The sequence below is a fragment of the Leuresthes tenuis genome, unplaced genomic scaffold, assembly GCF_036924035.1.
Source record: "Leuresthes tenuis unplaced genomic scaffold, fLeuTen1.0.hap1 SCAF_4, whole genome shotgun sequence".
Taxonomy (NCBI): domain Eukaryota; kingdom Metazoa; phylum Chordata; class Actinopteri; order Atheriniformes; family Atherinopsidae; genus Leuresthes; species Leuresthes tenuis.
Window position 1 is genome coordinate 31,782,378 of NW_027325358.1, and position 22,456 is coordinate 31,804,833.

General features: G+C 42.3%; 3 non-coding genes across 3 annotated transcripts; all 3 read right to left on the minus strand.

The window, feature by feature from the left end:
- Positions 1 to 16,914: 16,914 nt before the first annotated feature.
- Positions 16,915 to 17,105, minus strand: LOC140306362 (U2 spliceosomal RNA). The gene has a single exon (XR_011915678.1). It is a non-coding gene; the product is annotated as a U2 spliceosomal RNA (small nuclear RNA).
- A 275-nt stretch (positions 17,106 to 17,380) lies between these two features.
- Positions 17,381 to 17,494, minus strand: LOC140306385 (U5 spliceosomal RNA). Its single transcript, XR_011915698.1, has one exon. It is a non-coding gene; the product is annotated as a U5 spliceosomal RNA (small nuclear RNA).
- Positions 17,495 to 17,882: 388 nt separating this feature from the next.
- LOC140306106 (U2 spliceosomal RNA) lies at positions 17,883 to 18,073 on the minus strand. Its single transcript, XR_011915466.1, has one exon. It is a non-coding gene; the product is annotated as a U2 spliceosomal RNA (small nuclear RNA).
- Between the last annotated feature and the right edge of the window lie 4,383 nt (positions 18,074 to 22,456).

A 22,456-nucleotide genomic window follows, 5' to 3' on the forward strand; every position in this document is an offset into this window, starting at 1 on the left:
CCTCAAACCAGATCTCAACGTTTTTTCCGCTTTCCAGGGTCGGAGCTGAAACCGTGCACGGGGGAGTCCAGTACTCCTAATGAAAGACCCCCTGCTGAATTGCGGTAATTAGGGGCCAGTGTCCACTGAAAGGGGGAAAAAGGGACGAGATCGTACTTTTGAATCAATGGCCAGAAGCCATTGGCAGTGCAGGCATCAACAATAATGGTGTTATTTCACCCATTAACACTTAAGGTACCTCATGCAGTGGCTGTGATATGGTTACTTAACAAAATATCTTTACCAGACATCTCTCCTACATAACAGTTCTTCTTTCACAGCCACACCTTGTTGTCGAGAGATGTGCTACACTTAATCCATCCACACCGCTACCTACCCCACAGATGGAAAGCCTCATGATTGCATGTCAGAAATAACCATCAGTGTTTTACCCAGGCCAGACTTAACTGATATACGTTATGAAAATGCAGAAATAACTATATTTATTCAACAGGTCAAGCAAAAAACCCTGATGGCACAAATGCTACAGGATTTGCAGTAGTAACACTCCACCTGTCATCTGGTTGGAGTGGTGTGTTTTCTGTGGCTGGAAGGGCTGCTTTTACTTTCTGTGAAACTTGAGATAGAACAGTGGAAAGGTTTCGACAGTAAGACAACATAGCATCATCACAAACAGTTGTGGAAGGGAGGGGTCTGGTTACAGGTCCCAATCCCAGGTTAGGAGGTCTGCCAAATAAAATTTCAAATGCGCTGAGATTCACTTGAGCTCTGATTCTCATTCTCATGTAGGTAAGCACAATAGGTAATGCTTTTGTCCATGGCAGACCTGTTTCTTCACAACATTTGGCTAACTTGGACTTTAATGTACCATTTTCTCTTTCCACAGCACCTCCACTCTGTGGATGATAAGCACAATGTGTGCGCAAGGTTATTCCCAGGAATTTACCAACCTCAGTCAATGCAGTGTTTACAAAATGTGTGCCATTATCACTGCTGATCTTCTCTGGAATGCCCCATCTAGGAATGATTTCTGTTTAGCAGTGCTTTAGTCACTGCATTACTGTTTGCATGTTTTGCAGGGAAAACTTCAACCCATTTACTAAACACGTCCACTATTACTAGTGCATATTTCTTTCCTTCAGCTGGTGTGAGTTCAACAAAATCCATCATCAAATGTTCAAAAGGTTTCTCTGGTGGAGGGTGTGCAACTTGCGATGTGTGTAATGCCTTTCCTACATTATGTGTGGCACAAACCATACATGACTGACAGTATTTTTGCGCATATGAACTGAACCCTTTTGTGAACCACTGAGCAGTGAGTGCATTCAGCATCCCCCCTTTTGACACATGGTCCAACCCATGTGTCAATTTTGAAAAATGAGGAAAAAAATGTTTAGGTAGACAGGGTTTACCATTAGGTCCCATCCAAACACCATCCATATGAGTTGCACCCACAGAGGACCAAATGCGTCCAGAGGACCAAATTTCATCTGCAGAGGCAAAAGTTTGCAAAGCATGGAGATCTGTGAGGGAGTCTTCTGCCTGCAAAGAGAGGGAAGAGAAAACAGGAAAAGATTTAGCTGCTTGCTTAGCTGCAGCATCAGCTCTGGCATTGCCACAAGCAACAGGATCGTCTGAGTTAGTGTGAGCCGCACACTTACAGACCGAGATTGCTGTAGGCAAAAGGATCGCATCAAGAAGATCAGAAACCTGCTTGGAGTTCAGAATAGTTTTACCATCTGATTTAAGGAAATGCCTGTGTTTCCACAGCGCACCAAAGTCATGAACAACACCAAAAGCATATCTGGAATCTGTGTAAATAGTGACAGACTTACCAGTTGCCAACTTACAAGCTTCAGTAAGTGCAATAAGCTCAGTAGTTTGAGCAGAGAAATGTTTAGGAAGAGAACCAGACAACAAAGTGTCATGTGAAGAACATACTGCAAACCAAACACAGTTAGTACCTGTGGCTGGATCACGCAAAGCTGATCCATCTACAAAAAGAATCATGTCAGAGTTTGGAAGAGGAGTCTCTAAAAGATCAGGTCGGGGTGTACAAACTTGTTCCAAAACAGCTTCACAGTCATGAGGCTCCCCATCCTCAGGAGTCGGAAGCAAAGTAGCAGGATTCAGAACAGTACAACGTTTAACAGTGACATTTGGCATATCACAGAGGTGTATCTGAGCCAACGAGCAGTTGAAAGATGTGAAGTTTTCTGCTCGAGAAGAATAATGGCAACAGCATGAGGAACCAAAACAGTCAAATTAGCGTAGCCCACAATATCTTGGGAGGCCAGGACAGCTTTCTCTGCAGCTGCAACAACACGAAGACAACCAGGCAGGCCTGCAGCCACAGAGTCCAGTTTTGCTGAGAAATGAGCCACTGGCCTTTGCCTGCCCCATGTTCCTGCATAAGAACAGATGTCATACAACCATGCTTCTCATCAACTGCCTGTATGAAAGGTTTATGAGGATCTGGAATGCCAAGTGTTGGTGCTGTTTGAAGAGCCAGCTTAAGCTGACTAAAGGCTGATTCAGCCTCAGGAGTCCATGGAACACGATCAGCTGACTGGAGGCCTTTACCATGGATAAGAGCACCTAAGAGAGCTTCGAGAAAAGAGTAGTTAGGAATAAAGTTCCTGCAGTAAGATGTTATACCTAAGAATGACATAAGCTGTTTTTTAGTAACCGGTTTAGGAATGATCTGAACTGCAGCAACACGTTTAGGAGAAAGTGAGCGCCCATCCTTAGAAATCACATGACCCAAAAAGGTGACTTCGTCCTGTACAAACTGTAAATTAGAAAGGCTGGCTTTATGGCCATAAGAATGAAGATGTTTCAACAGATTCACTGTCTTTTTCACACTGTTGTTTAGATGGACTACATAAAAGGATGTCATCCACATACTGCAAAAGAGCAGAGCCTGTGGTTGATTGAAGTTAATCCAGACTAGCTTTGAGGGCAGCATTGTAAATAGTGGGACTTTCACAGTACCCCTGGCATAACCGGGTAAAAGTCCAAGATCTCCCTTCAAACTAAAAAGCAAACCAAAATGGGCTATCAGGGTGCACTGGCGACAAGTCAACCACTGAGAAAAACTGTGCATCTGATGTAATTTGAGACAAAATAGTGTGTGGGTTGGGCACAGTAGGAGCATGTGGCTGAACTGCAGCATTCACCGCTTGGAGGTCCTGTACAAAACGCCATTCATCTGGCTGGCCAGCATCTTTAATCTTTTTAACAGGAATCAATGGAGTAAGCACAGGTGAATTTTCAAAAGGAACAATAATGCCTGTTTTCTGAAAAGATTGAAAAACAGGTTTAATCCCTTTAATTGCTTCAGGCTTAAAAGGGTATTGTTTTTTACATGGACAAAAGTCTGATTTAGGGGTGACAATTACTGGTTCACAGCCTTTTATCAACCCCACATCATATTTGCTCTTAGCCCAAAGATCATTGGGCACTTCAGCCAACATGGGTATCGAAGACAAATCTGTTTCAGATAAAAATGTTTCAAATGCTTCAAAATGTGATTCTGTGATAGGAATTAAGTCCACAGTTCTTTGACAATGCATTGTACTCAAAAATGTTTTTTTGTATGCTGACAATCGTTCAGAAAACATCAAATTTGGATCAGCAGGTGAAACGGTCCACTCCATTTATTTCTGACATGTAGCAACAAACTCTCCCACACCTTGTCACTGCCTGTGTGTACGTTTGGCCAAGGACATGTGAGGGCGAGTACCACAAACATTAAAAAAATCGAAGTGCTCTGGAGTGAGCGACACAGCCAATAAAGTAGGCGCACATATTTTTTCACTTCTTCTCATAGTCATTGTCAGGCCCCAAAGAAATGTGTGATGTGCAGTGCAAATCAGTAGGTTGCATGAAATCAGAAAGGGGTGAAACTAACGCTTTTGCTTCTTCCACTAGTTGTTGTGAAAAAGGAGAGCTGGGAAGTTTCCACTCATAAGCATATGTAAGTGCCGATGAATCAAACTGCACTGCTGTGAAAACTTTGTCAGGCTGTAACATAACCTTAACACCCTCTGGTGTAGAAGTTAAAATAATGCCTAATTTACACATGAGATCACAGCCCATCAGGTTAATGGGACACAACTCTGATAACAAAAATGAGTGTTTGAAGGAGAGCTCATCGGGAGTGACAACACGCAATGGGCATTGTCATTTTCTCCTTCACAACCTGGCCTGATGCAGACATACAGTAAACGTGGTTTCCACTTAACTTTGGAGGACAATCAAACTCCCCTGACGTCACTACTGATGAACATAAGTTCCTATATTCTGAGAGAAATATCTTTGCTCTAGGACGGAAATAGCATGCAAAACTTTACTACGTGAATCACAGTCGGCAAGCGTTTCTTCACTACACAGAGCAGGAAAAATGTGTGAGTGTGTTTGTGCTATCACCCATTAGTGGAGGCTCCGCTGCCGCGTGACGTCCAGAACCTGCCTCCCACCCTCAGTCAGTCTTTTGCCCAATTTCATCACTTTTCAGCTGTGGACAGTCCTTCTTCCAGTGTCCAGTCTGGCCACAGTAAAAACAAATATTCGGATCATAGCTCTGGCGTGGCCCATTTCGACCTCCTCTCCCACACGTCCACGTCTTCGACTTCGGCCTCGTCCTCTGTTTACACCAACTGCGTAATACATGGTCATGGCTGCCAAATGCAGCTCCTTTTCACACTTGTCCCTTTTGGTTGTCTTACGCGTCTCAACTTGGTTCTGAGCATGGCGAGCATATCGGCGAACGTCAGCCAAACGAGGACCCTCACACCATCCCACGTAAATGTTCTTTACTTCAGTGGCGACATCTGGCATGAGGCCTTTAATTATTGCATCGCAAACTGTGGCCTTCTCTCAGCCAAACACCTCTGATCTCGCTTTTCATGATGTAAGGTTGGGCATTCAGACCTTGCTTCACCTGCTTTTCACCAAATATAGTCGGACATTCACACCTTCTTGCAGCCGAACACTTCCGCTCCACCTTTTAGTGTTCTATCACACCTTTTTTTTCACCGCATTTTATAGATTATGGTTGGAAATTCTCAACCACTCTCATCCGAAGACCTCTCCTCCCGCTTTTGTTAATATATTTGAACTTTAGTCGGACATTCACACCTTCTTGCAGCTGAACCACCTCCGCTCCCTGTTTTGATCATGTATGGTCTGGCAATACTACCTTTTCTTACCCGTTTGTGAGTAATTATGGCTGGACATTCACACCTACTTGCAGCCGAACACCACCTCTCCCGCTCTTGATGATGTATGCTCCGGCATTCTTACCTTTTCTAACACATTTTTCAGCAATTATGGTCGGAGATTCACACCTCCTTACAGCCGAACACCTCCGCTCCTGCATTTGAAGGTGTATAGTCGGGCATTCTCACCCTTTCTCATCAGCTTTTTGCAAATTATGATCTAACATTCACACCTGCTTTTGATGATGTATGGTTGGGCATTCTTACCTTTTTTTTCACCCATTTTTCAGGAATTATGGGTGGACATTCAAACCTTCCTGCAGCTGAACACCTCCTCTCCCGCTTATGATCATGTGCGGTTTGATATTCGAAAATTTTCTTTCATGTTTTCTAGCAATTATTGATGGACATTCAGACCTTCTTGCAGCTGACCACCTCCGCTCCCGCTTTTGATGGTGTATAGTCGGGCTTTCGATTATTTTCTTCCCCGTTTTAAAAAAAATTATGGTTGGACATTCAGACCTTCTTGCAGCCGAAAACCTCCGCTCCCTCTTTTGATCATACATTGTCGGGCATTCGCACCTTTTCTTACCCGCTTTTTACAAACCATGGTCGGACTTTCACACCTTCTTGTAGCCGAACACATACGCTCCCACTATTGATTGTGTACAGTCGGGTATTTTAACCTTTTCTTACCCGCTTTTTACCAACTATGGTCGGACATTCCATTGCATGCAATACTCTCCCATGGTCCTGATTCATTACCCAAATCCCTTGGTCTCTGATGACCGCTGTGCTTGCTGACTTTCTCAAGGATGCGGTGTACAAAATCATCAGTCCCTTCACCAGGTTTCTGTTTGCAGGTGTAAATGTGGGACATATTGATTTTGGTTGGAAATTGAGTGGTGATGGCTTGACACAGTCTTTGGATGGCTGCTTCATATTGAGCGTTATCATTATGTCCTCGTTCACTGTTGGTAGGTCGCAAATCCAGTTGTAGCATACTGGCCTCTATTTTGCCGAGGTCGGTCGGTTTGAACTTTTTTGCCAATATGCGACGCAATTCAACCCCAGTCAGGCAGAATTGTGCGCAGAAATCTCGCAACTCGTCAGCAAAATGGGGTCCAGAAATCTCTGGATCTGGTAAGCATTGTTATGCTTCCATGATGTCAGTCTCAGTCCAGGGTCGATAAACCAGTAATGGTCCAGTGGGAACTGCAACTTTAACCATAGGCATGGTTTGAATCTGGTTTTGTTTTTTCTCACGTTTAGATCTCTGAAGTCCAGATTGTGGGTAAAGGATTTTTGTCACTTGCGTTAAAAGTTCTTGGGCAGGTACGCTGGAGAACCAAACGTCTTCCTTTTCCTCATCATCAGACCTATGTAACTGATGTTGTGAGAATGATGGAATTTCTTCCCGAGGGAGGATGGAAGAAGTCCCTTCTTCCCGAGAGCCAGAGGCTTGTGGCAGGGCTGGCTGTTGTTGTTGCAGGCGTCGTGGAGGGCAGGAGTCCAGGTCTGGATCCGGCACAGCTAATACTAAATTATTATCATCATTCCGTCATGGCATTTGTTTAACATTTTCCTTTCTTTCTCTTAATACACTTTATTTTTTCCAAAATTCTATACCTTTCTTACTTCTTATTTAAACTTAATTTTCTTTTTTTTGCTTCATCTCTTCTTCTTCTTCTCATATTTGCAAAACTTTTCTTCTAATTTTCTTATTTCTAACGGTAGGGTCAAAAGTCTGAGACCTACTGTTTCCCATTCTCAGACTTGGAATGGGGAAATATATTCCTTCACTCAAAGGACGTCTCCAATGAGGACCTTAATCTGTACTCACACTTCTTCGGAGTACTTCACACTTCTTCGGACTGCTTCAAAAGTTTCACTTACCCATGAAATCTCTGTCTCACTAATGACACAACCGGGAAACCCTCTTTTATTCAAATAAAAACTAAAAAGCAGTCCTATCGTCTCAGACTATCATATTTCAAAAATGATCCCAGCGCTGGTATTCAGGAAAAGGACCTGCCAGTCCTCTCTCTCAGAAAAGGCCTTGGAGGTATGAGGCTGGAACAGCTACTTCAGTCCAGGCTGGCCATGCACTGCGATCCGGTCCAGAGACACCAGTCGAGGGATCCTGTTCGTGACGCCAAAATTGTGGTGGAAATTTAGTAACGCACAGAGTCAGTTATTTTCTTCTGAGGAGATAAGAGGCTTTAATAATAATATCTTGAAAGAGAGAACAACACAGTACAGAATACAGAGTTGCTCTGACCACTGAAGTAAAAACACACAGTTATATTGCCCGCTCATCACGTCATCTGTCTTTGGTTGATAGTTGATTGTTCTTCTAACTTTCCTCCCCAACCATCAGTTTAGGTTACCCAAAAGGAGTGTATTGCTCCATCACAAGTATGCTTCTTTCACATACAGGGTAATATGAAGAATTTTATGCCTGAAACCTATTTAGACATGCAAAAATATGAAGGACAAAGCAGTTTTAACTTGGTTTGAGTGAAGGAATTCATTTTATAACAAAATCTGAAATTGTGTAGAACTCGTGAAAATAAGCTTATTCTCGGATTCCTAAAGGTTTAGTGTTGTTCTTTCCTATCCTGCAAAGTACAACGTTCTTTTTTGTTTAAAGCTATTTAGACATGGATAAATATGAAGGACAAAGCAGTTTTAACTTGGTTTGAGTGAAGGAATTAATTTTATATCAAAATCCGGAATTGTGTAGAACTCGTGAAAAGAAGCTTATTCTTGGATTCCTGAAAAAATTTAGTGTTGTTGTTTCCTATCCTGAAAAGTACTACGTTTGTTTTTGTTTAAAGCTATTTAGACATGGATAAATATGAAGTACAAAGCAGTTTTAACTAATAATACCATTATATTAATCAACCCAAAAGAAACAAGGAAAATAATAACTTTATCTGTAAAACATCAGCCTGCATTTGCACACAACATGAGTTTAAAATGGAGGCATCATAGTAATAAAGGGTCCAATGATAAACAATCAAAACATGAACAATTAAACATGATTATCTTCATCCCTCTCTAAGTCAGCGTCACTAGAGGAAAAATTTTGAAAGCAAGAAAGTTATTTGAGTCATTTGGTCTTTTTCACACTGTTGTTTAGATGGACTACATAAAAGGATGTCATCCACATACTGCAAAAGAGCAGAGCCTGTGGTTGATTGAAGTTAATCCAGACTAGCTTTGAGGGCAGCATTGTAAATAGTGGGACTTTCACAGTACCCCTGGCATAACCGGGTAAAAGTCCAAGATCTCCCTTCAAACTAAAAAGCAAACCAAAATGGGCTATCAGGGTGCACTGGCGACAAGTCAACCACTGAGAAAAACTGTGCATCTGATGTAATTTGAGACAAAATAGTGTGTGGGTTGGGCACAGTAGGAGCATGTGGCTGAACTGCAGCATTCACCGCTTGGAGGTCCTGTACAAAACGCCATTCATCTGGCTGGCCAGCATCTTTAATCTTTTTAACAGGAATCAATGGAGTAAGCACAGGTGAATTTTCAAAAGGAACAATAACGCCTGTTTTCTGAAAAGATTGAAAAACAGGTTTAATCCCTTTAATTGCTTCAGGCTTAAAAGGGTATTGTTTTTTACATGGACAAAAGTCTGATTTAGGGGTGACAATTACTGGTTCACAGCCTTTTATCAACCCCACATCATATTTGCTCTTAGCCCAAAGATCATTGGGCACTTCAGCCAACATGGGTATCGAAGACAAATCTGTTTCAGATAAAAAACATGCTTCAAAATGTGATTCTGTGGTAGGAATTAAGTCCACAGTTCTTTGACAATGCATTGTACTCAAAAATGTTTTTTTGTATGCTGACAATCGTTCAGAAAACATCAAATTTGGATCAGCAGGTGAAACGGTCCACTCCATTTCTTTCTGACATGTAGCAACAAACTCTCCCACACCTTGTCACTGCCTGTGTGTACGTTTGGCCAAGGAAATGTGAGGGCGAGTACCACAAACATTAAAAAAATCGAAGTGCTCTGGAGTCAATAAAGTAGGCGCACATATTTTTTCACTTCTTCTCATAGTCATTGTCAGGCCCCAAAGAAATGTGTGATGTGCAGTGCAAATCAGTAGGTTGCATGAAATCAGAAAGGGGTGAAACTAACGCTTTTGCTTCTTCCACTAGTTGTTGTGAAAAAGGAGAGCTGGGAAGTTTCCACTCATAAGCATATGTAAGTGCCGATGAATCAAACTGCACTGCTGTGAAAACTTTGTCAGGCTGTAACATAACCTTAACACCCTCTGGTGTAGAAGTTAAAATAATGCCTAATTTACACATGAGATCACAGCCCATCAGGTTAATGGGACACAACTCTGATAACAAAAATGAGTGTTTGAAGGAGAGCTCAGTGACAACACGCAATGGGCATTGTCATTTTCTCCTTCACAACCTGGCCTGATGCAGACATACAGTAAACGTGGTTTCCACTTAACTTTGGAGGACAATCAAACTCCCCTGACGTCACTACTGATGAACATAAGTTCCTATATTCTGAGAGAAATATCTTTGCTCTAGGACGGAAATAGCATGCAAAACTTTACTACGTGAATCACAGTCGGCAAGCGTTGTTTCACTACACAGAGCAGGAAAAATGTGTGAGTGTGTTTGTGCTATCACCCATTAGTGGAGGCTCCGCTGCCGCGTGACGTCCAGAACCTGCCTCCCACCCTCAGTCAGTCTTTTGCCCAATTTCATCACTTTTCAGCTGTGGACAGTCCTTCTTCCAGTGTCCAGTCTGGCCACAGTAAAAACAAATATTCGGATCATAGCTCTGGCGTGGCCCATTTCGACCTCCTCTCCCACACGTCCACGTCTTCGACTTCGGCCTCGTCCTCTGTTTACACCAACTGCGTAATACATGGTCATGGTTGCCAAATGCAGCTCCTTTTCACACTTGTCCCTTTTGGTTGTCTTACGCGTCTCAACTTGGTTCTGAGCATGGCGAGCATATCAGCGAACGTCAGCCAAACGAGGACCCTCACACCATCCCACGTAAATGTTCTTTACTTCAGTGGCGACATCTATATAATATTGTCTGGGTCCCGTTAAAACATGTATTTTTCCCATCTAATTCCTTGTTTGCTTTAAAACAAGTATTCCCCATTTTCTATCCCTTCAGTAGCCAACCAGTTTGTATGGAGTACACTGGAGCAACTTGACTGATCAGTAAAACACTGCTTTTGTTGTCACCGCAAGGCTTCCCCCGTCGGTTGTTTCACTGAGACACTACTGAGTAACTACAACTCAACACAGTTTATACACATAACATTCATATACATACTAACAAACAAACAAACAATAATTTATCGCAATTTTCTCATCTCTGTTTGAACGTACACCCAGGTAAATATTCCTGTAGTCTTCTCATACCGACTATGGACCCATTCATTGTTTAACTTCACTGTTTTGCAAATCCTAATTGAATATTACACATTGACATTGAACTTTACTGGATAAGCAGGTCTTCATTGCATTCAGCAGCCTATATGTGAGCATCTATGTGTAAGCTGTTCTTCTTTGCATTTATCAGCAGCAAGCAATTCTTCACTGCACATGCATATGTAAATAGTAAAACAATTCCAATGTGTTAGCGAAACCTTCTATATCACAGTGGTTTCTAAGATCTATTTTAAGTTCTTTGCCATCAGTGAGATGACATAGTTTACAAAGTGTGTCAAATTATCACTGAAGATCTTTTCAGGAATTTCAAATCTAGAAATGAGTTATTTTACGCGTGATTTTGCTACTGAGAGTGCATCTGCTTGTGCACATGGAAATATTTCAGACCATTTGGTAAAAACCTCTGTTGTCACTGAGCAGAATCGTTTCCCTTAACATTAATTTAGTTCAATGAAATCTACACAATAATGAAATAATGAAATCCAAACAAATATGTTGAAAAAGATACACTGGCTTAGGGAATTATCTTCGTTTTGGTCTTAGATTGCCCTGTGGAATGTATTTTGCACATATTTGACCTGCTAGACAAAACTTTATTCATTTATTTATTCTAAAAAAAAAAATTCAATAATTAGTAAAACCATATGCTGTAAAAACCTTGTTCATTATTGCTTCCATCCCTCCTGTTGAGACATGACATGGTGCGTGGCTCAATACTGCAGCATATTTAAACAAATTCTTTGGCAGTATGGTTTTCCTTCCGGTCATTCATACGAGTCTATTGTAGATGGCAATTGAATAACATCTAATAATGCTAAAATATTTGTAGTTTATACATTTAGCTGTGGATGTCAACATACCTGTTTTTCCAATGCTGTGTTAACACATGTACAGTTGAGAAGGCATACTGACTGTCAGTGTAAACGTTAACAACCTTTTTGTTATTTAATTTACAAGCTTCAGTTAAAGCTACCAATTCGACTGCTTGAACAGAGTAATTTTTTGGTAGTGGTTGTTTTAAGAAAACTTCAGTTTCTGTTACTACTGCAAATCCTGTAGCATTTGTGCCATCAGGGTTTTTTGCTTGACCTGTTGAATAAATATAGTTATTTCTGCATTTTCATAACGTATATCAGTTAAGTCTGGCCTGGGTAAAACACTGATGGTTATTTCTGACATGCAATCATGAGGCTTTCCATCTGTGGGGTAGGTAGCAGTGTGACAACAAGGTGTGGCTGTGAAAGAAGAACTGTTATGTAGGAGAGATGTCTGGTAAAGATATTTTGTTAAGTAACCATATCACAGCCACTGCATGAGGTACCTTAAGTGTTAATGGGTGAAATAACACCATTATTGTTGATGCCTGCACTGCCAATGGCTTCTGGCCATTGATTCAAAAGTACAATCTCGTCCCTTTTTCCCCCTTTCAGTGGACACTGGCCCCTAATTACCGCAATTCAGCAGGGGGTCTTTCATTAGGAGTACTGGACTCCCCCGTGCACGGTTTCAGCTCCGACCCTGGAAAGCGGAAAAAACGTTGAGATCTGGTTTGAGGACCCAATTGTTGAGAAAAGTCTCTCAATGAGACTCAGAGTTGCTGGAGTCAGTTAATGAAAATGTTTAATCTTGCAGCAAGTTCAAGAATGTGTGTGTGTATGGGTGTATGTGTGCAAACGTGTGTGAGTTTGTGTGTGTGAGAGTTTAAAGAACCTGTTATCCACAGGCAGGTCTTAACTAGTATGGCACAGGTCCAGCCTGTCTCATCTTTTTTGGAAGGTCCAGCGCTCGGCCGTAACCCTTCTGTCTGTTTGGACTCTCACATACATTCGGTTAATCATAGAAAAACGAGAACAAAACTTTTTAGCCCCTTAAATTCATAAAACAGACATGGTGCAGTTATTTCCATTCTAGAAAATAAGAGTAATCACCACCATTCCTATAAATTCTGGATATTCTAACAATCTGAATCTTTTTTAAATGTTCGATGAAGCCCTTTGCTGTTCTGTTTAGAGACTCAGCTGATCATAAACCAAGTTTTGCTCTTGAACCAAGCTTCTAAACTCTTCACCTTTTTCATTTCTCAGTTAGTATTCACTTTAAAACTGATTAAAAGAAAAATTAAATGAATGCCTATCAACAAATGTGGGATCTAAACTCTAGTGCTTTCTCTAAAATAATTTCCTTTCTCAATTCAGAAATGTGTGTGTGTAAGTCACAACACCCGTGACACCAAAACGGCTTTCTTTTCTCTCTTTTCTCTACACTCTGCACTGTGAGCACACACACCAAATCAGAAAGGCTTTTTTCTCTCTTTTCTACATTATGGACTGTGGGGACACAAAACCGCTCTCTCTCTTTTTTTTTTTTGATTGTGTGCCAGGGCGTTGTCTCACGTATTAGATTATGCTTAAGATACGAATGGGTTTATCAGTCACATCAGAATCCATACATACTGATCCTCCCGTAATAAAATGGTCGGATCTTATCAAACACACTTTGTTTCTTGTGACAAGTCAGCGAAACAGCGTATACACGTCAAGACACTGAATCAAGTTTGCCACAAGAACTCATAAGTTTGGCAGTATTGCTCTGCCGTCAGCAATCATACACCCATTTTATTTTCATGAGACATGTGCAGGCACCTGTTCATCTACTGTTCTATCACTATGAATTAGTTTATCTATTATCAATAAGGATACTTCTACAACTACTATCAAAGTATGTCCGGACTTCTTATGTTGTCAGTTGCTATATATGAATAAGTGGGTTGCTACTGAAAAGCATTAAGCATGTCACACAGCCCAAACATATAACATTTCAGGACACACCACACAGTTAACAACCACAGTGAAGCGTGTCAAAGCCCAAACATGTAACATTCAACAGGACACTTACGCAACACATTCAAATCAAACAGTCAGACAACATACAAGAACATATACCCCAGCCGGCATTGCTCCCTGCCTATTTTCCTACAACTCACTATGTCGACTAAATTCGGACATTCACAACTTCTTACAACCGAACACCTCCGCTTCCGCTTTTGATGGTATATATTCGGGCATTCGAACCTTTTCTTACCCGCTTTTTACCAACTATGGTCGGACATTCACACCGTCTTTCAGTGGAACACCTCCGCTCCCTCTTTTGATGGTGTATGTTCGGGCATTCGCACCTTTTCTTACCCGCTTTTTACAAACTATGGTCGTACATTCAAACCTTCTTGTAGCCGAAAACCTCCACTCCCTCTTTTGATCATACTTTGTCGGGCATTCGCACCTTTTCTTACCCGCTTTTTACAAACTATGCTCGGACATTCAAACCTTCTTGTAGCCAAACACATCCACTCCTGATTTTGTTGATGTATGGTTGGGCATTCGAACCTACTTGTTGCCCGCTTTTCATTAATTATGGGTGGACATTCACACCTTGTCGCAGCCAAACACCTCCGCTCCCTGTTTTTATCATGTATGGTTGGACATTCGCACCTTTTCTCACCCGCTTTTTGCAAACTATGGTCGGCCATTCACAGCTTCCTCTCCACCATACTTGTATGGTGGGATATTCACACCCACTTGCATCCGAAGACCTCCGCCCCCACTTTTGTTGATATTTAGTCGGTCATTCACACCTTACCCGTTTTCTTGCCGCCAAACACCTCTGATCTCGCTTTTGATGATGTAAGATTGGGCATTCAGACCTTGCTTTTCCTGCTTTTCACCAACTATATATATAACATTCACACCTTCTTGCAGCCGAACACTTCCGCTCCACCTTTTAGGTATCTATCACACCTTTTTTTTCACCGCATTTTATAGATTATGGTTGGAAATTCTCAACCACTCATCCGAAGACCTCTCCTCCCGCTTTTGTTAATATATTTGAACTTTAGTCAGACATTCACACCTACTTGCAGCCGAACACCACCTCTCTAGCTTTTGATGATGTATGGTCCAGTATTCTTACCGTTTCTAACACATTTTTCAGCAATTATGGTAGGACATTCACACCTTCTTGCAGCTGAACACCTCCTCTCCCACTTATGATCATGTGCGGATTGATTTTCGAAAATTTTCTTTCATGTTTTCTAGCAATTAAAAATGGACATTTAGACCTTCTTGCAGCTGAACACCTCCGCTCCCGCTTTTGATCATACATTGTCAGGCATTCGCACCTTGTCTTACCCGCTTTTTACAAAATTTAGTCGAACATTCACACCTTTTTGCAGCCGAACACAGTTTTTTGCAGCCGAATTTGGGCATTCGAACCTTTTCATACCCACTTTTTACCAACTATGGTCGGACATTCACACCGTCTTACAGCGGAACACCTCCGCTCCCTCTTTTGATGGTGTATGTTCGGGCATTCGAACCTTTTCTTACCCGCTTTTTACAAACTATGCTCGGACATTCAAACCTTCTTGTAGCCGAACACATCCACTCCTGCTTTTGATGATGTATAGTTGGGCATTCGAACCTACTTGTTGCCCGCTTTTCATTAATTATGGGTGGACATTCACACCTTGTCGCAGCCAAACACCTCCGCTCCCTGTTTTGATCATGTATGGTTGGACATTCGCACCTTTTCTCACCCGCTTTTTGCAAACTATGGTCGGCCATTCACAGCTTCCTCTCCACCATACTTGTATGGTGGGATATTCACACCCACTTGCATCCGAAGATATTTAGTCGGTCATTCACACCTTACCCGTTTTCTTGCCGCCAAACACCTCTGATCTCGCTTTTGATTATGTAAGATTGGGCATTCAGACCTTGCTTTTCCTGCTTTTCACCAACTATATATATAACATTCACACCTTCTTGCAGCCGAACATTTCCGCTCCACCTTTTAGGTATCTATCACACCTTTTTTTTCACCGCATTTTATAGATTATGGTTGGAAATTCTCAACCACTCATCCGAAGACCTCTCCTCCCGCTTTTGTTAATATATTTGAACTTTAGTCAGACATTCACACCTACTTGCAGCCGAACACCACCTCTCTAGCTTTTGATGATGTATGGTCCGGCATTCTTACCGTTTCTAACACATTTTTCAGCAATTATGGTAGGACATTCACACCTTCTTGCAGCTGAACACCTCCTCTCCCACTTATGATCATGTGCGGATTGATTTTCGAAAATTTTCTTTCATGTTTTCTAGCAATTAAAAATGGACATTTAGACCTTCTTGCAGCTGAACACCTCCGCTCCTGCTTTTGATCATACATTGTCAGGCATTCGCACCTTGTCTTACCCGCTTTTTACAAAATTTAGTCGAACATTCACACCTTTTTGCAGCCGAACACAGTTTTTTGCAGCCGAATTTGGGCATTCGAACCTTTTCATACCCACTTTTTACCAACTATGGTCGGAAATTCACACCGTCTTACAGCGGAACACCTCCGCTCCCTCTTTTGATGGTGTATGTTCGAGCATTCGAACCTTTTCTTACCCGCTTTTTACAAACTATGCTCGGACATTCAAACCTTCTTGTAGCCGAACACATCCACTCCTGCTTTTGATGATGTATGGTTGGGCATTCAAACCTACTTGTTGCCCGCTTTTCATTAATTATGGGTGGACATTCACACCTTGTCGCAGCCAAACACCTCCGCTCCCTGTTTTGATCATGTATGGTTGGACATTCGCACCTTTTCTCACCCGCTTTTTGCAAACTATGGTCGGCCATTCACAGCTTCCTCTCCACCATACTTGTATGGTGGGATATTCACACCCACTTGCATCCGAAGACCTCCGCCCCCACTTTTGTTGATATTTAGCCGATCATTCGCACCTTACCCGCTTTTGGCAAACTATGGCCTTCTTGCAGCCAAAAACCTCTGATCTCGCTTTTGATGATGTAAGGTTGGGCATTCAGACCTTGCTTCACCTGCTTTTCACCAAATATAGTCGGACATTCACACCTTCTTGCAGCCGAACACTTCCGCTCCACCTTTTAGTTTTCTATGGGGCATTCACACCTTTTTTTACACCGCATTTTATAAAAACAACACGGGAACACCGTATTGAGGCTTTGTTCTGACTGCTCATTCGGTGTCGCGTTTCTTTCAAGCAATTCTCCCGGTTAGCCCGCACTCGGCTCGCTCCCAGAGCCGTGTTAAAGTCTGCTTCGCATTCACTCTCTTTTCTCAGCAGATTAAAAGAAAGTTTCATCTTAGGCTCCCTGAAACTTCCATCCTGCACCGCTGCTTGCTTTTTCACAAGAGCAGAGGAGAGCGCACCGTTCCCAGCGGCACTGCAGTACCGGGTCGATGCTTGGAGTGAACGGAGCAAGCTCCTTTTTCAACTCCTATTGATAAAAATCCATTTAATATGTAGTCCTCGCATAGAGGACATATCAGACATTAAACTGATAAGAACAGATACTACACTTGATCTTAGCCAAAAGGCCGAGAAGCGATAACTGTCCACTGGTTCACGTCCGAGGGCCCTTCCTGGCACAATGCGCACTTGTAGCGGTGTTCTTTTTATGGCCATAGTGTCACTTTGCACCTCCGCCCACCCGCTGCACTGAGCACTCTTCAACCCTTTTAAATGGTATAACTTTACACTACCGCACGCTCCAGCGAGCACCATTCAAGCAACATCGGCACAGTCGCAACAAGTAAGGCGACTCTACTCAGAGAAGTCACTCTGCACAGTAACAAGATTTCTTTTGCACAGACAGAAAGGGCTTCACCCGCAAAGGTAAAGCCTGCCAAAAATAGGAACAATTCATTAGTGCTGCTCTCCACGGGAGTCTTTAGTAAAAGGCGCAAGACTTGTACATTATGAAGAGAAACCAGTGTACGATTATCCATCACTGCGGGAGCAGGGCATCAGGCTAGTTGGCATAGCCACCTTCCCCATGGTGAGCTTTGCTTGGTTGAGACGCTTGCTCCCCCCCCTTGCTCCTCGGCTGACCAAGTAGGAACAATCGGGCCCTATTCGATGGCTGCCTTGTCTTTTACTCTGTGCAAAAGACAAGGCAGCCACAAACAACACGGGAACACCGTATTGAGGCTTTGTTCTGACTGCTCATTCGGTGTCGCGTTTCTTTCAAGCAATTCTCCCGGTTAGCCCGCACTCGGCTCGCTCCCAGAGCCGTGTTAAAGTCTGCTTCGCATTCACTCTCTTTTCTCAGCAGATTAAAAGAAACTTCCATCCTGCACCGCTGTTTGCTTTTTCACAAGAGCAGAGGAGAGCGCACTGTTCCCAGCGGCACTGCAGTACCGGGTCGATGCTTGGAGTGAACGGAGTAAGCTCCTTTTTCAACTCCTACTGATAAAAATCCATTTAATATGTAGTCCTCGCATAGAGGACATATCAGACATTAAACTGATAATAACAGATACTACACTTGATCTTAGCCAAAAGGCCGAGAAGCGATAACTGTCCACTGGTTCCCGTCCGAGGGCCCTTCCTGGCACAATGCGCACTTGTAGCGGTGTTCTTTTTATGGCCATAGTGTCACTTTGCACCTCCGCCCACCCGCTGCACTGAGCACTCTTCAGCCCTTTTAAATGGTATAACTTTACACTACCACACGCTCCAGCGAGCACCATTCAAGCAACAACTTTGCACTCCAGCTTCGAACATCGGCACAGTCGCAACAAGTAAGGCGACTCTACTCAGATAAGTCACTCTGCACAGTAACAAGATTTCTTTTGCACAGACAGAAAGGGCTTCATCCGCAAAGGTAAAGCCTGCCAAAAATAGAAACAACTCATTAGTGCTGCTCAACGTTGTACTTTGCAGTAAAAGAAAGAGCAAATCTAAAGTTTCAGGAATCCGAGAATAAGCTTACTTTCATGAGTTCTTCACGATTTCGGATTTTGCTATAAAATGAATTCCTTCACTCAAACTAAATTAAAACTGCTAAACCGCTAATCTGTTACATACAAGGCAGATGTCAAATTCACCGAAATAGGATCTAAGGGTATTTGGCCAATCGAGCTGTAGCAGCTTCGGTAAAAGAGTATAAGTTGAAGAGTTTGTGAATAAAGGTGTGCGCACACATAGTGAGTTGTAGGAAAATAGGCAGGGAGCAATGCCGGCTGGGGTATATGTTCTTGTATGTTGTCTGACTGTTTGATTTGAATGTGTTGTGTAAGTGTCCTGTTGAATGTTACATGTTTGGGCTTTGACACGCTTCACTGTGGTTGTTAACTGTGTGGTGTGTCCTGAAATGTTATATGTTTGGGCTGTGTGACATGCTTAATGCTTTTCAGTAGCAACCCACTTATTCATATATAGCAACTGACAACATAAGAAGTCCGGACATACTTTGATAGTAGTTGTAGAAGTATCCTTATTGATAATAGATAAACTAATTCATAGTGATAGAACAGTAGATGAACAGGTGCCTGCACATGTCTCATGAAAATAAAATGGGTGTATGATTGCTGACGGCAGAGCAATACTGCCAAACTTATGAGTTCTTGTGGCAAACTTGATTCAGTGTCTTGACGTGTATACGCTGTTTCGCTGACTTGTCACAAGAAACAAAGTGTGTTTGATAAGATCCGACCATTTTATTACGGGAGGATCAGTATGTATGGATTCTGATGTGACTGATAAACCCATTCGTATCTTAAGCATAATCTAATACGTGAGACAACGCCCTGGCACACAATCAAAAAAAAAAAAGAGAGAGAGCGGTTTTGTGTCCCCACAGTCCATAATGTAGAAAAGAGAGAAAAAAGCCTTTCTGATTTGGTGTGTGTGCTCACAGTGCAGAGTGTAGAGAAAAGAGAGAAAAGAAAGCCGTTTTGGTGTCACGGGTGTTGTGACTTACACACACACATTTCTGAATTGAGAAAGGAAATTATTTTAGAGAAAGCACTAGAGTTTAGATCCCACATTTGTTGATAGGCATTCATTTAATTTTTCTTTTAATCAGTTTTAAAGTGAATACTAACTGAGAAATGAAAAAGGTGAAGAGTTTAGAAGCTTGGTTCAAGAGCAAAACTTGGTTTATGATCAGCTGAGTCTCTAAACAGAACAGCAAAGGGCTTCATCGAACATTTAAAAAAGATTCAGATTGTTAGAATATCCAGAATTTATAGGAATGGTGGTGATTACTCTTATTTTCTAGAATGGAAATAACTGCACCATGTCTGTTTTATGAATTTAAGGGGCTAAAAAGTTTTGTTCTCGTTTTTCTATGATTAACCGAATGTATGTGAGAGTCCAAACAGACAGAAGGGTTACGGCCGAGCGCTGGACCTTCCAAAAAAGATGAGACAGGCTGGACCTGTGCCATACTAGTTAAGACCTGCCTGTGGATAACAGGTTCTTTAAACTCTCACACACACAAACTCACACACGTTTGCACACATACACCCACACACACACACATTCTTGAACTTGCTGCAAGATTAAACATTTGCATTAACTGACTCCAGCAACTCTGAGTCTCATTGAGAGACTTTTCTCAACAATTGGGTCCTCAAACCAGATCTCAACGTTTTTTCCGCTTTCCAGGGTCGGAGCTGAAACCGTGCACGGGGGAGTCCAGTACTCCTAATGAAAGACCCCCTGCTGAATTGCGGTAATTAGGGGCCAGTGTCCACTGAAAGGGGGAAAAAGGGACGAGATCGTACTTTTGAATCAATGGCCAGAAGCCATTGGCAGTGCAGGCATCAACAATAATGGTGTTATTTCACCCATTAACACTTAAGGTACCTCATGCAGTGGCTGTGATATGGTTACTTAACAAAATATCTTTACCAGACATCTCTCCTACATAACAGTTCTTCTTTCACAGCCACACCTTGTTGTCAAGAGATGTGCTACACTTAATCCATCCACACTGCTACCTACCCCACAGATGGAAAGCCTCATGATTGCATGTCAGAAATAACCATCAGTGTTTTACCCAGGCCAGACTTAACTGATATACGTTATGAAAATGCAGAAATAACTATATTTATTCAACAGGTCAAGCAAAAAACCCTGATGGCACAAATGCTACAGGATTTGCAGTAGTAACACTCCACCTGTCATCTGGTTGGAGTGGTGTGTTTTCTGTGGCTGGAAGGGCTGCTTTTACTTTCTGTGAAACTTGAGATAGAACAGTGGAAAGGTTTCGACAGTAAGACAACATAGCATCATCACAAACAGTTGTGGAAGGGAGGGGTCTGGTTACAGGTCCCAATCCCAGGTTAGGAGGTCTGCCAAATAAAATTTCAAATGGGCTGAGATTCACTTGAGCTCTGATTCTCATTCTCATGTAGGTAAGCACAATAGGTAATGCTTTTGTCCATGGCAGACCTGTTTCTTCACAACATTTGGCTAACTTGGACTTTAATGTACCATTTTCTCTTTCCACAGCACCTCCACTCTGTGGATGATAAGCACAATGTGTGCGCAAGGTTATTCCCAGGAATTTACCAACCTCAGTCAATGCAGTGTTTACAAAATGTGTGCCATTATCACTGCTGATCTTCTCTGGAATGCCCCATCTAGGAATGATTTCTGTTTAGCAGTGCTTTAGTCACTGCATTACTGTTTGCATGTTTTGCAGGGAAAACTTCAACCCATTTACTAAACACGTCCACTATTACTAGTGCATATTTCTTTCCTTCAGCTGGTGTGAGTTCAACAAAATCCATCATCAAATGTTCAAAAGGTTTCTCTGGTGGAGGGTGTGCAACTTGCGATGTGTGTAATGCCTTTCCTACATTATGTGTGGCACAAACCATACATGACTGACAGTATTTTTGCGCATATGAACTGAACCCTTTTGTGAACCACTGAGCAGTGAGTGCATTCAGCATCCCCCCTTTTGACACATGGTCCAACCCATGTGTCAATTTTGAAAAATGAGGAAAAAAATGTTTAGGTAGACAGGGTTTACCATTAGGTCCCATCCAAACACCATCCATATGAGTTGCACCCACAGAGGACCAAATGCGTCCAGAGGACCAAATTTCATCTGCAGAGGCAAAAGTTTGCAAAGCATGGAGATCTGTGAGGGAGTCTTCTGCCTGCAAAGAGAGGGAAGAGAAAACAGGAAAAGATTTAGCTGCTTGCTTAGCTGCAGCATCAGCTCTGGCATTGCCACAAGCAACAGGATCGTCTGAGTTAGTGTGAGCCGCACACTTACAGACCGAGATTGCTGTAGGCAAAAGGATCGCATCAAGAAGATCAGAAACCTGCTTGGAGTTCAGAATAGTTTTACCATCTGATTTAAGGAAATGCCTGTGTTTCCACAGCGCACCAAAGTCATGAACAACACCAAAAGCATATCTGGAATCTGTGTAAATAGTGACAGACTTACCAGCTGCCAACTTACAAGCTTCAGTAAGTGCAATAAGCTCAGTAGTTTGAGCAGAGAAATGTTTAGGAAGAGAACCAGACAACAAAGTGTCATGTGAAGAACATACTGCAAACCAAACACAGTTAGTACCTGTGGCTGGATCACGCAAAGCTGATCCATCTACAAAAAGAATCATGTCAGAGTTTGGAAGAGGAGTCTCTAATAGATCAGGTCGGGGTGTACAAACTTGTTCCAAAACAGCTTCACAGTCATGAGGCTCCCCATCCTCAGGAGTCGGAAGCAAAGTAGCAGGATTCAGAACAGTACAACGTTTAACAGTGACATTTGGCATATCACAGAGGTGTATCTGAGCCAACGAGCAGTTGAAAGATGTGAAGTTTTCTGCTCGAGAAGAATAATGGAAACAGCATGAGGAACCAATACATACATCATCAAAAGCAGGAGTGGATGTGTTCGGCTAAAAGAAAGTTTGAATGTCCGACCATAGTT